Source organism: Symphalangus syndactylus, chromosome X (assembly GCF_028878055.3).
Source record: "Symphalangus syndactylus isolate Jambi chromosome X, NHGRI_mSymSyn1-v2.1_pri, whole genome shotgun sequence".
In the NCBI taxonomy this organism is placed as follows: domain Eukaryota; kingdom Metazoa; phylum Chordata; class Mammalia; order Primates; family Hylobatidae; genus Symphalangus; species Symphalangus syndactylus.
In genome coordinates this window covers 125,177,130-125,190,061 of record NC_072447.2, presented here as the reverse complement: position 1 = coordinate 125,190,061, position 12,932 = coordinate 125,177,130, and the positions used below count along the sequence as shown (strand labels likewise).

At 40.6% G+C, this 12,932-nt stretch overlaps 1 pseudogene; it reads left to right on the top strand.

Moving 5' to 3' along the window:
• The first annotated feature begins 11,590 nt into the window (after positions 1 to 11,590).
• LOC129475387 (translationally-controlled tumor protein-like) lies at positions 11,591 to 12,094 on the top strand (annotated as a pseudogene).
• Positions 12,095 to 12,932: the final 838 nt, after the last annotated feature.

Sequence of the window (12,932 nt, the reverse complement as noted above, 5' to 3'; positions counted from 1 at the left end):
AGATCTGGTTGTTTAAAAGTGTGTGGCATCTCCCCCCTCTCTCTACCTCCTTCTCCAGCCATGTGAAGCATCATGCTCCTCATTTGCTTTCTGCCATGATTGGAGGCTTCCTGAGGCCTCCCCAGAAGTAGAAGCCACTATGTGTTCTGTACAGCCGGCAGCACTGTGAGCCAGTTAAACCGTTTTTCTTTATAAATTACCCAGTCTCAGGTATTTATAGCAGTGCAAGAATAGACTAATACAGGTGGTTTTCTCATATGCTGCTTGTCGCAGCAATGTGCTCATTGTGTGAACAAGTTTACTGCTTCATATGGGGTTGGGATGGTAAAGGGCTCTTGAAGCCTGTCTCATTCCCCTGTAGCTTGCTTGCTTGCTTGCTTGCTTGCTTTCTGTCTCTCTCTCTTTCTTTCATTTCCCCAGTATTTCATTTAATGATTGATTTGATGTTTCAGGCTTCAGGCCAGTATGGTAGGTGTCCCTGGGTAGAAACTGGTTGTGGCTAAGGCCGGTGGGTAAGTGCAATACCCAATGGTGGGCAGAGGTCCTAGCCTTGACAGAAGTGGCTGGAAAAACTCTCAGTGAGTCACAGTGAGGTCTTATTAGGGGCAAAAAGGTTGGAGTCAACTCAGTTTCCCTGCCAGGTAAACAGGAAAGTTACCCACTGGTCAGACACACTCCTGTCCTAGTGCTCCAGCTATTCAGATCAGACAGTTACCTCTTTTCATCTGCATGAATGTTGATGTTTCAAGTAGAGAGGAATTGTGACTCTGTCTCTCATTCAAGCCTGAACTTGGAGGATGTTCTTCCTGAAGGGAGGCCGTCACCCTGATGTGTTCCAGAAAAGCTGTCTATAGTTGCACCCATGCCAGGCCTTCATGGGAGAAGCGCCAAATGTGCTTGCAGTGTTGGACAAGGTGGGAAGGATGTCTCCTTCTCCAGGACCCTTCATGTGCACCAGAGTTGTCTGACTATTGGGTTAGACCTGAAATCTTTCCTTGCTGAGCCCAGCACTGCAATTATGACTCTATGGAAAGATACTTCCCACCAGTGAAAAGATCTAGTGCTCAAGGCCTGCTGTTCAGATTTTTTTTGTCTCACGGGGTGTTCTTTGGATGTGGTGCACTCCCGCTTTTCCTAGGAGTGGGAGTCCCTGGGAGCCAGACCACTGTGAATGTTGTTGCTCCTTTGGGTCTAGCTGCCCAGTGAAGTTTCCATACTTCAGGGTGGTGCTGGGAAATGTCTGCAGTGGATCCAGTGATGTGATCTGTCCTCACGTCTTCCAGTAATGGGTAGCAGCACCAGATCTAATGAGAACGGCAGGAGAGTAATGTAGACTCTGAGATTACTTGGCTATTGAGACCCTTAGTATGTTGGCTTTCATGATGGCCAGTTACAGTAGTAATAAACTGGTCATGTGGACAGACTCAGGAGCTCCTGATTAGCCAGAGTGATGCAGGAAGTGGTGATAGCTGAGACCGTGCAGTCCTTTTCTCCTTCCTGAGAGCAGTATTATTCTACCAAGAGAGAGAGGTTGTAATGACCTGTGTTGGTTGGCCTCCAGCCAGGAGGTGGTACTTGCAAAAGAGAACTAGCTGCAGTAGTAGTAGCAGGAGTTTTGCTTGCCTTATGTTGCCCAGGATGGATACTCTGGTTTCTCAGGCAATGAGCAGGGCCTTATATAGTTCTCTCATATAGCTCCTAAGAAGAGTTTCTGTCCTTTGTGTTAAGCTACCAGGGCAGATGGCAGGGCAAAATTAGGTGGGGGCTTGGTCAGGTAGGTTTGAGCACTGAGTCTCCATGTGCAGGGCAAGCAGTAGCCCTTGTGGATGTCAGGTGATGGAAGCCGTTCTCAGGCCACTCAGTTGATGTTCCAGAGGGGAGTGTTGCTGCCTCTGCTGTGCAGAACAGTTCGCACAGGGAATAGGGAGTAGCAGGCGGTGGTAAGCTGCACACAAATTCCACACACTTGGAAAATTATATCCACTCCTGTGGTGTTCCACTGGTAGCAGTGGGCTAAGTTCCAGACATCTTGCACTCAGAACTCACAACTGCTCTGAGTCATAAGTTTCTCCACGGAGATAGCAACCACAGCTTTCAGGCCATGCCTTTCCCTGTTCACTACAAAGCCAGGTGCCTGACTCCTGTACTTGTGGCTCCTGTACTCACAGATGCAGCCTGCTTTTCACTCTCTCTCTCACCCCAGCCCTGGCCAAAGGAGTTCATCATCCCCACCCAAGGTTATATCATAAAACCTACTTGGGAGCTTCTTTCAACCCATGACCACCGCCTAAACTATTTGGCTGTCCTCCACAGGGTTCCCTGTGAGAAACAGCAAGGAATGTTTCCCTCAGTCCACGCTGGAAACTGGGAGTGCATGCAAGGGTCTTCCTGCCACTGTTTCGACTTTTATATTCCAAGATAGTCCATAAGTCTATTACTGTGCTGGATAGGGTTAAGGCCTTTCCTGTGGCTTGGACTTTTAAGATCCTCAGTGGGGGGCGGGGTGGGGTGTCCCAGAGGCAGTGCCTCTCCCCTCACACTCTGGGGACTCATAGCCTTTTGCCTGAGTCACTGTGTAGGTTACAGCCTCCTACTTCTTTCAAAGGATTTGTAGATTCCTTTGGTTTTCCTGTTCACTTCCTGCATCACTTTTTGAGAAAAGTTCACAGTGTGAATCTCTAGACACTGGTTTGTCCTTCTAAGTGGGAGAGGCATGTTAGGAATGCGTGTAATCTACCATCTTGGAACAAAAAACAAATGAAATAGTTTTAAAAGTAGAATATATTTTGTCTCTGTTTTCTGAGTTTTTCATAACACCCTGCATATATTGCAATTTCTCCCTTTCCCTTTGAATTCCTACTAATGGTTTCCTAACTTAATTTCTCCATTCACAAAATTCTGGGTTTCATAACTCTTGAGACTGGGACCCTAAGGAAACAGAATCCAAGGAAGATGAGGTACTCTCCTCTTGGAGTGAGCAGCTAGGCTAAGGAAGCTGAAGGAAGTCAAGGTAATAAATAGAGCTAGAAAATGTATCCACTCTGACTTAGGGCTGAACCACTATCTTCTTTGGGGATTCTAAGGAGAACACACAGTTCTACATCCCTCATGTCCAACACAGGAAACACTCCTCTCCTTTTCCAAAGCTGTACACCTGTTGGCAGGTTCTTCTCCAAGTTTTTCCAACACCCTATCACCGTTTTCCCCATACTGTTGTAGAGTATCACCTTATAAGAAATTATATTATTTAGCCACCTTGGATTCAAGGCTTCTAGTATCGCTATGTGTGAACACACTATCTGGTAAGGATTAGTGTTTCTATAAATGACCTGAGACTACCTGTAAGACCTAAAAACCCTTCTGAACCACCAAAGGAAGATACACTGAAATTAACTGAGAGAATTTAAGTACATGAGAGGGATCTCCCCCTAGATTATAAGCCAGATGCAAAAGCTTCAAGTTATCTTTATATTTTATCACATATAATAACTTTCATTCATTGAATGTAAAAAATTAACCGGCACACTAGGACTCAAGATCAAATGATCTAAAATCAAGAAAAAATACGCACAATACAAAGATATCCACAAAGAAGCCAAATAACGAAGCTGTCAGAATAAGCCTTTAAAATAATGACAATCTATGTAATACTAAGGGGAGATTATTTAAAAACTAAATGATTAGCATCTCCTGGAAGACAAAAAGGAAGATGTGCGAAAATGAAATGACATTGCTTGTTCTTGATTGATTATGATGTGTCAATGTCAGCAAGATGTTATGTCTCTCTTATCTGTTTATGCATAAATTTAATGCAACTCTAATAAAATACCAGGAAGATATTTTTTTCTCCAACTATTTGTGGAGTTCATGTGAAAAAATAATACGCATGAACACTTAGGACAACCCATAAAAATAAGAGCAATAGGAAAGGAATAGTGCCACCCGATTTTAAAACATACTATAAAGTTTCTACAATTGAAACCATGTTATACTGGTAAAGAAATAACAGTGAGACCAGTGGAGTATAATAGAAAATACAACAGCCAAGAACATAGTAAAATTTGCTACAAGGTAAAGGTAGTTATTTCAAATCACAGAGACAAATATGGACATTTTTTCAAAGCATGTTGGAACAACTGAACAGTCATTTAAATAACGATAAAAATGAATTCGCACTTTTCCCTGTACACAGAAAAAAAAAATCCAAATGATTTAGAATTCTGAGTGTAAAATATAAATGTAGCCATACATGTTTCACAGGTTCCTTAGGGTGTTGCTTCACCAGCCAGCAATCTCTGTGGCCAGTGGCACCTTTGCCCAAGTTTTGCTTGGGCCCACTGGGCCTGACAGGCTGCACTCAGCTTTCGCTACCGCCCAGATCCCACGCCTGCCAAGGTTGAGCCGAGCGGTGAGGGGTGCATGAATAAGCAAAAGCGGGGTCCGGCCACTGTGCACAGCCAGGCACACTGGCTGTGGTGGGGTGGGCAACTCCAGGCACTGGCACAGGGTCCAGCTCCCTGAAAGGCTGTAGCTGGACCAAGTGTATTGCAAGGGGCTTCTGCCTCAGGAACCGGGGAACGCGGTGGCACCTGGAAGCTTCCAGATGCCAGGAATTGCAGAGCCCCAAAGAAGGTTTCACAGCCCTGGCTCAGGGAGCTCCTAGGTTTGCGATCCCCAAAGGACTGCAGCTCTTCTCTACTTCTCTCCTTCTCATCACCCACAATGTGGCCAGTGGTGTTGGGGTGGGGGTTACAGCCCTGTTTGTGTTACAGCTCTTTTAGTCCTGCCATTTGTCTGGTCCCAAGTTCTTGTCCCATATCCAGGAAAAATGAGGTATGCAGACAACTGGAGGGTGAGCAAGGTAAAGCGGTGCTTTATTGAGTGGCAGGACAGCTCTCAGGAGAACCAAAGTGGGTATCCCCTTTCCACAGGCAGGTGGTCCCGGCATCTGTGCAACCCTCAGCTGAGAGGAGACCCACAGTGGGTAGCTCTTCTCCACAAGCAGGTCATCCCATCAAGTGTGTAGTCCTCAGCAGAGAGGAGATCCCAAGTGGGTAGCTCCTATCTGCAGGCAAATTGCCCCAACATTTCTGCAACCCTCCTTGGAGAGTAGACCTAGAATGGGTATCTCCTCTCTGCAGTCAGGTTGTCTTGTCATCTGTCCCATTCTGGGGTTTTTCTGACTCTAGGGGTTTTTATGGGTTTCACAGGGGAGGAAGAGTGTGCTGATTTATCTACGGGTGGCCATGGGTGGGCCCAGAAAAAGCACCGTAAGTAAGTTCTCACTCTGGTCTGTGCAACTGGCAGACCAGCCCCCAAGCTTCATGCCCTCCCTGGCTTGAAGGTGGGGTTTCACCAGGGATGTGCCCCTTTCTGCCCAGGAGCCTGTCTGCCTCCTGCTGCCATTCATGGTGCCCAGGCTGTTCGTGCCAAGGCGTGCCTGCAGGCCCACACCGAGCCGCCCTCAGCCCCCTCTTGACCTCCCTCCCATGTTGGTCAGTGCCCAAATTATGGAGTGGGGCTGAGGCGGCAAGGGGCTGGCGTGTCAGTGCTGCCTTGAGTGTGCGCACACCCAGCCGGGTCATGACAGAGCCTGAGCTCGGCCACAACTTTGCTCCAAAATCAGAGTGGGTGCTGGGAGCGGAGAGAGGCCAGGCAGCAGGAGGAGGCCCTTCTGAGCCTGCAGGGGCAGGGCGACTTCCTGGGCCCCCAAGACCACAAGGATGCCTGGGTCCACAGTCGCGGCTGGGCAGCTGCAGTTGCACCCAGGAGTGCAAAGCTCATGCCCCACCCACTTGGAAGGGGGTGGAGCTCCCGCCTGTTCCCAGCTCCTGCCAGCTCAGCTCCGCAGAGTTAGCAGTCCCAGTCATGCATACCCCACTGCAGCTAGCACCTTTGCAGCAGCCACTCTAGATGGCTGCTGCTGCCATCACATGCACTAGAAGAAAATGTGGGGTAATTTGTAATCTGGCTCTAAAAAACAAAACAATGTTTTGTAATAATGATCCAAAATTGCAACACAATAAAATAAAACATTGAAAATTTTAACTCTAAAATAAAAATGAATTCATTTAGCAAACCTTTCCAAAGCAAAAATAATAGCAATGCCAACTGTAAGCAATGTCAATAAAAAGACAAACTAGAATACATTTCTAATACATAATCAAGGAAAATCACATTATGAAAAGAAAAATAAAGACCACAAACCGATAGAAAATGGGGCAAGAATCATTAATAGATAAATCTCAGATATATTATAAAATAATCTGAAGCATATAAATTATTAAACATTACTAAAAATAAGATAGATACAAATTAAGAAATGTAATTTCTTACCTTCAAGTTTGTTAAATATCCAAAATCTTGATAACACAAGCTGTTGGTGAAGCTACAGGGAAACAGGCATTCTTACACATTGCTAATGGGAAAGCAAAATGGTACAAATCCTATGGAAGGAAAGTTAGTTACCAATAGTAACCCAAAACTACATATACATTTAACTTTTGACCAAACAATATCACTTTAGGAATTCACCCCCAACAGCAAGAAAATACATATTTGTGCCTTCATGCATTGGGATATGATGTGTTATATAACAAATTAAATTATTGGATACCATGTAAACGCCCATACATAGAAAATTGCTTAAATCAACGATGCAAAACTAACCTACAGCTCTCAGGAGACCTGAAGTTGTAGCTCCTTTCCACAGGCAGGTCATCCCGGCATGTGTGCAGCCCTCAGCCGAGAGGAGACCCAGAGTGAGTAATTCCCGGGCTAAACTATGTATGTTGGTGCAAAAGTAATTGCAGTTTTTGCCATTAAAAGTAATTGCAAAAACTGCAATAACTTTTGCACCAACCTAATATACATACACAATGGATTACTACGCAGGAAGTAATAAAGGAGATCTCTATGGCCCGATATGGATTATCAGGAAAAATTTTAAGGGAAAAACTCACATGTAATAACATATAACTTACATAGTTTTTACAAATAAACGTAAGGATAACCAGAATCCAGTGAAATTGGTTAACCACAGGCAAGAAGTGACAATAATATGGGAAGAAGAGAAGATTGAGTGGCAATTCTCTGTATATATCATTTTATATAATTTTGAAAACTGGAAGCATGTTCAATTAATACATAATCAAAAATAAAATTAAATCAACAAACATTTTGGAAAACTCTAAAACTAAATTAAAATCTATTATCTTAAAACTAAATTAAAATCTATTATCTTTGGTGTCCCATAGAAGAAAATATATTCCTTTGAGGGAGGGAGGCAAGATTATGATTGTGAAAGGAAGTAAATACGAATATGTAAACAGAGAAGATAAAGAAGACCATGTGATTTAAAATGTTGGATTAAAATTAGAAATTGTTAGCTCATACTGGCTAAATCTGGTACAATAAAAAATGAAAAATGACAGTAACAGATTAAAATGACAGTAACAGATTATAGTGCAATTGAAAAGAACAGTTTATGAATCCACACATTAAGAAATATAAATAAAAATGGACAATGAGAAGGGCAAAGGAGACAGAGAGGCACAGAGACAGAGAGAGAGACAGAAATAGGAAGGGAGAATGGATGGAAAGAAGGGAGAGAGAGAAAATGAGAGGAGGAAACGCTTTTGTTTACTATGTAAAACTAATACAGGTACAGGAAATGATGACTAAAATATCACTATTTTGCTACTGTCATGGTAATAATTGATTAAGGCAAGAATCATCAATGGATGAAAACAATATTGGGTAAAACTTGTTTGTTACCAAGATATTTATGCAGTTCTCATTTATCTCTGAACAGATTACTTATTGATTAAAAAGGGGTAACTTTGTAGTATATAAATATGAAAGGCATCACCTTAATCAAGCGATCCAAGTTAACAACACCAATGAGGAGACAGCTTAACATCATGTGCTTCTTGATGTGATTCAGTGAAAAAAATAGCATCATTCATATAATATTTTTTCTAACACGTTTTGAAACTGCAAATGAGAATACAATCAGAGAAGAATTGAGGGACAATTTACAAAACAACTGACCTATATTCTTAAAAAAATCAATGTTTTAAAAACAAAAACTGAGGTGCTATTTCAGATTAGTAGCCTAAAGACACGTAAATGCAATGTTTAATTCTGGATTCGATCCTGAATTGAATAAATTAAATTCTACAAATCGTACTATTCAGGCAAATGGAGAAATTAGGTAAGAAGTGTGTATTAGATAATAGTGCCATAACAACGTTAACTGCTTTCACTTGATAATTGTACTGTACACATATTAAAGAATATCTTTGCTCCAGGATTTATATGGTGAAATATTTTGGGGTTGAATTAGTTTACTATGACTGCTGTAAGATATTATTGAAGTAGTCCCCTCTTCTCCATGAAGTATATGTCCCAAGACAGCCAGTGGATGCTCAAAACCGCAGATAGTATCAAATATTATATATACAATGTTTTCTCTTATACATACATACCTATAATAAAGTTTATTTTATAAATTTGGCACTGTAACAAACATATTAACAACTATAATAATAAAATTAAACGGTTATAATATGCCAACCTCACTACCCTTGCATTTGGGGGGCATTGTTAAGTAAGATAAGTGTTACTTGAAAAAAAGCACTGCAATATTGCCACAGTCAATCTGATAACTGAGTTGGCTATTAAATGACTGAAGGGTGGGCAGTTTATACACTATAGTTACACTAGACAAATGGATGATTCCAGTGCAGCATACAGCGGGATGTCGAGATTTCAACACAATACTCAGTATGACATTCAATTTAAAACTTATGAGTTATTTCTGTAATTTCCCATCTAATATTTTCAAACCATGATTGACTGCAAGAGGTAACTGACACCACAGAAAATGAAACCACAGGCAAGGAGGACTACTGTACAAATATGGTGGCAGCTTAAAACAATGCAGGTTTATTCTCTCAGTTTTGGAGGCCAGATGCCTGAAATCAAAATATCAGCAGGACCATGATCCTCCTGGTGTCCCTATGGGAGACTTCTTCCTTGTCTCTTTCAGCTTCTGTTGTATCCTGGCGTCTTTTGGTTTGTTGCAGCATAATTACAGTCTCTACCTCCACTGCACATGGTTTCCTTCTGTGTTTTTGTATTTTCTCCTTTTCTGTTTCTTATAAGCACATCCTTCATTGACTTTAAGGGCTCATTTCAAGCTCCTTACCTTAATTGTATCTGCAAATAACTAACTCCAAATAAAGTCATAATTCTGAGGTTCTAGGTGAACATATATTTTGGAGATCCACTATTCAATCCACTATAGAGGGTCATACACACAACACACTCTTAAAAGTTTCAGCAAAATAAATAATAATCGAACACACACACACACACACACACACACACACACACGTACACAGAGCACCAAAGCAAATGTGGCCAAATGTAAATTATCGATGGATTTATGCGAAGGTTATAAGAACATTCTGTGCAATAAACTTGCATTTGTTCTATATTTTGAGTTTTTGTAATATTAAATAACTGATATAACATGTTCAAAAATATAAGAAAAATGTGTCAAAATTGAACATACATTTTAAATTTATAAAAACACATAGAACTATACAATTAGAGAAGAATACAACTGAAGTTAACTCAATGGATGTGGAAAATGGCATGTCAAACACAGCTGAAGTGAGGACCATTATTAAACTGATTGATAGGTGAAAAAAATATATGCAGTGACAAAGAGGAAAAAAGCAGGTGGAACATTTAGAAAAGAGTATAGGAGAAACAGGGGATGTCTTCCTGACATATATTTAATTGGCAACCTACAAAGCTATGTGAGAAATAACAGGGAGGAAGCAATATTTGAGTAAATGATACTCAAAAATCTTTCTCAATAAACCAAAAACAGAAAGCATAATTCAAGAGTATTATGAACCCAAAATAGAATAAGTACAAGGAAATTCAGATCTCAGAAGATCACAGTAAAACATCTAAAACAAAAACAATCAGGGATAAAAAGGCACAATCAGAAAAATAGTAATAATACAGCCGGGCACGGTGGCATACACCTGTAATCCTAGCACTTTGGGAGACCCAGGTGGGTGGATAACTTGAGGTGAGGAGGTCGAGACCAGCCTGACCAACATGGTGCAACCCCATCTCTACTAAAAATACAAAAATTAGCCGGGCATTGTGGCACATGCCTGTAATCCCAGCTACTCAGGAGGCTGAGGCAGGAGAATCGCTTGAACCTGGGAGGTGGAGGTTGCAGTGAGCTGAGATTGTGCCACTGCACTCCAGTCTGGCGGACAGAGAGAGACTCCATCTTTAAAAAAGAAAAGAAAAGAAAAATAGTAATAATAAAACTGGCAGCTGTTCATTAAACAGAAATGAGAATAATGCCAAAGTAATGCAAAGCGGAGTATCTTTTCAAGAAATGGTGATCGGTGATCTGGCTGGCTTTATTTTTAAAAACTGAACCCAAGGCTTCAACACTATACACAAATATTAAATTGAGAGGGATTATGGACAGAAATGTAAAAACTAACAATACGAACATTGTACAAGAAAGCAAAGGACAATACCATCATGATTTTGGGGTAGGCAATGATTTCTTAAACAGAACACAAGGCAGTAATCATGAAAGCAAAACTTGAAATGCTATATCTATAAATGTTAAAACATTTTGCTCTTCAGAAGTCATTATTATAAAAACAAAAAGGCAGACCACAGACTTGGAGATATTTATAATACATAAATCTGACCAAGAAGTTGCATCCAGTATATATAAAGAAAGAATTACTGCAACTCAGTAGCAAAAAAAACACACATCCTTCATTTAAAAATCCACAGTACACCTTATTAGAAACCTAGCAGAATACATAATGATGGCCAACTAAAACATAAAAATGGCTGAGCCTCACTTGTCATCTGGGAATTGCAAATTAAACCACAAAAGAGCACTTCACACAAGGACAACAAAAGTTAAAATGAATGGCAATCCCAAGTATGAGTGAAATGCAATGTAGCTTGAAGGCACATACATTTCTGGTGTGAGTGTAAAACGTATAAACCACTTTGGAAAACAGATCTAGCAAGTCTCATGTAAGTTAAGTTAAACAAATACCTAACCTATCACCCAGCAATTCCACTCTTAGTTGTTTCTCCAAGAGAAATAAAAACATATGTCTAAAGAAAGACAAAAATTGCATACTTCTCTATTCACAGTAGCTAAAATCTGAAACTAACACAAATGCCCATTAAGGACATAATGAACTGTATGCATTCATACACTGGAAGACTACTCATTAATGAAAATTACAAACTATTTGAACATTCAACAAGGATGAATAACAAAAATATTTTATGTTAAGAAAGCCAGACACAAAAGACTACTTACTACCTGTTCCCATGCATATAAATGACTAAAATAGACAAAATTTAGCTGCAGTGATACATATCAAAATGATGGTTACCTGGACTTTTGCCCCCGCTCTCCCACTTACCTCAGCACTGCTCCAGCTACTCTGCATTCGCTCTGAGCTCCACGCCACTGCTAACCTAGCGCCACCATTGTCTCCCTTCAGCCACCATCATGATTATCTATCCAGACCTCATCAGCCACGATAAGATTTCCAAGAACCAGGAGATCACAAAAGGGCCGTGCCTGGATGTGGAGGGGAAGATAGTCAGTGGGACAGAGGATAACATCGATGGCTCGCTCATTGGTAGAAACGCCTCTACTGAAGTCCCCCAGGGTGAAGAAACCCAAAGCACAGTTACCACTGGTGTTAGTGTCATGCACTATCACAGGAAACAAGCTTCACAAAAGAAGCCTGTAAGAAATGCATAACATACTACGTGAAATCAATCAAAGGCAAACATGAAGAACAGATGTCAGAAAGAGTAAAACCTTTCATGATTGATAGGGGTTGCTGAACAAATCAAGCACATCCTTGCTAATTTCAAAATCTACCAGTTCTTTATTAGCGAAAACAAGAATCTTGACAGCGTGGTTGCTCTACTGGACTACCGTGAGGACACTGTGATCCTACATATGCTTTTCCTTAAGGATGATTTGGAAATGAAAAATTATTAATTTGTAATTTCGCAATTACTTTGAATTTATCACCTGTCGTCAAAACTAGCTGCTTTTTGTCATCCACGTAACACCAGGACTTACGACAAATGGAACTGATGTTACCCTTTGCTCTTCATTTACTTTGACTGTGACTTACTTGGACTGGAGGCATTGTTTTTAGGAAAAACATGTCATGTAGGTTGTCTAAAAATAAAATGCATTTAAACTCATTTCAGAGAGTACCTTTTAGTTTAATGTATATTAAATACATCTTGTATTGTATTAATATATACTAAATACATCTTGTAGTGTTCCTGGAGAAGCTAGAGCCGGGTTATAAGGCACTACTAGAAAATTAAGACTGTCGTCAGATAACTTCTGCAGTGGAAATTACTTCTAGGACTGGAATATAAAAAAAAAAAAAAAACAAGAATCTAAAGTTTTAATTCTGAGTTGCAGTAAAAAGAAAGACCATGCTTATGGCAGTGCCAACATTTGAAATGAAGTCTTATACATTTCCTCACCTACAATGGAAGTAGTTAACTTTGGAAGAGATTATCAAGAGAATAAAAAGAGACTGATTCAGTTGGAGAAACAAGAGTGGTGGTTACTCTGGAAGATTGGGGTGATTGCTACTAAGGGGTATAAGATAACTTTCTTGAGTCCTAGAAATGTTTCACATCTTGATTTAGTAGTGGTTACATGGGTGTATGTATTTGTTAAAACCCATCAAACTGTACATTTAATTTTTCACATTTTATTATATGTATAGTAATTTTTAAAACCAAATTGTTTTGTTTTGTTTTGTGGACACAGAATCTCACTCTGCCACCCAGTCTGGAGTACAGTGGTATCA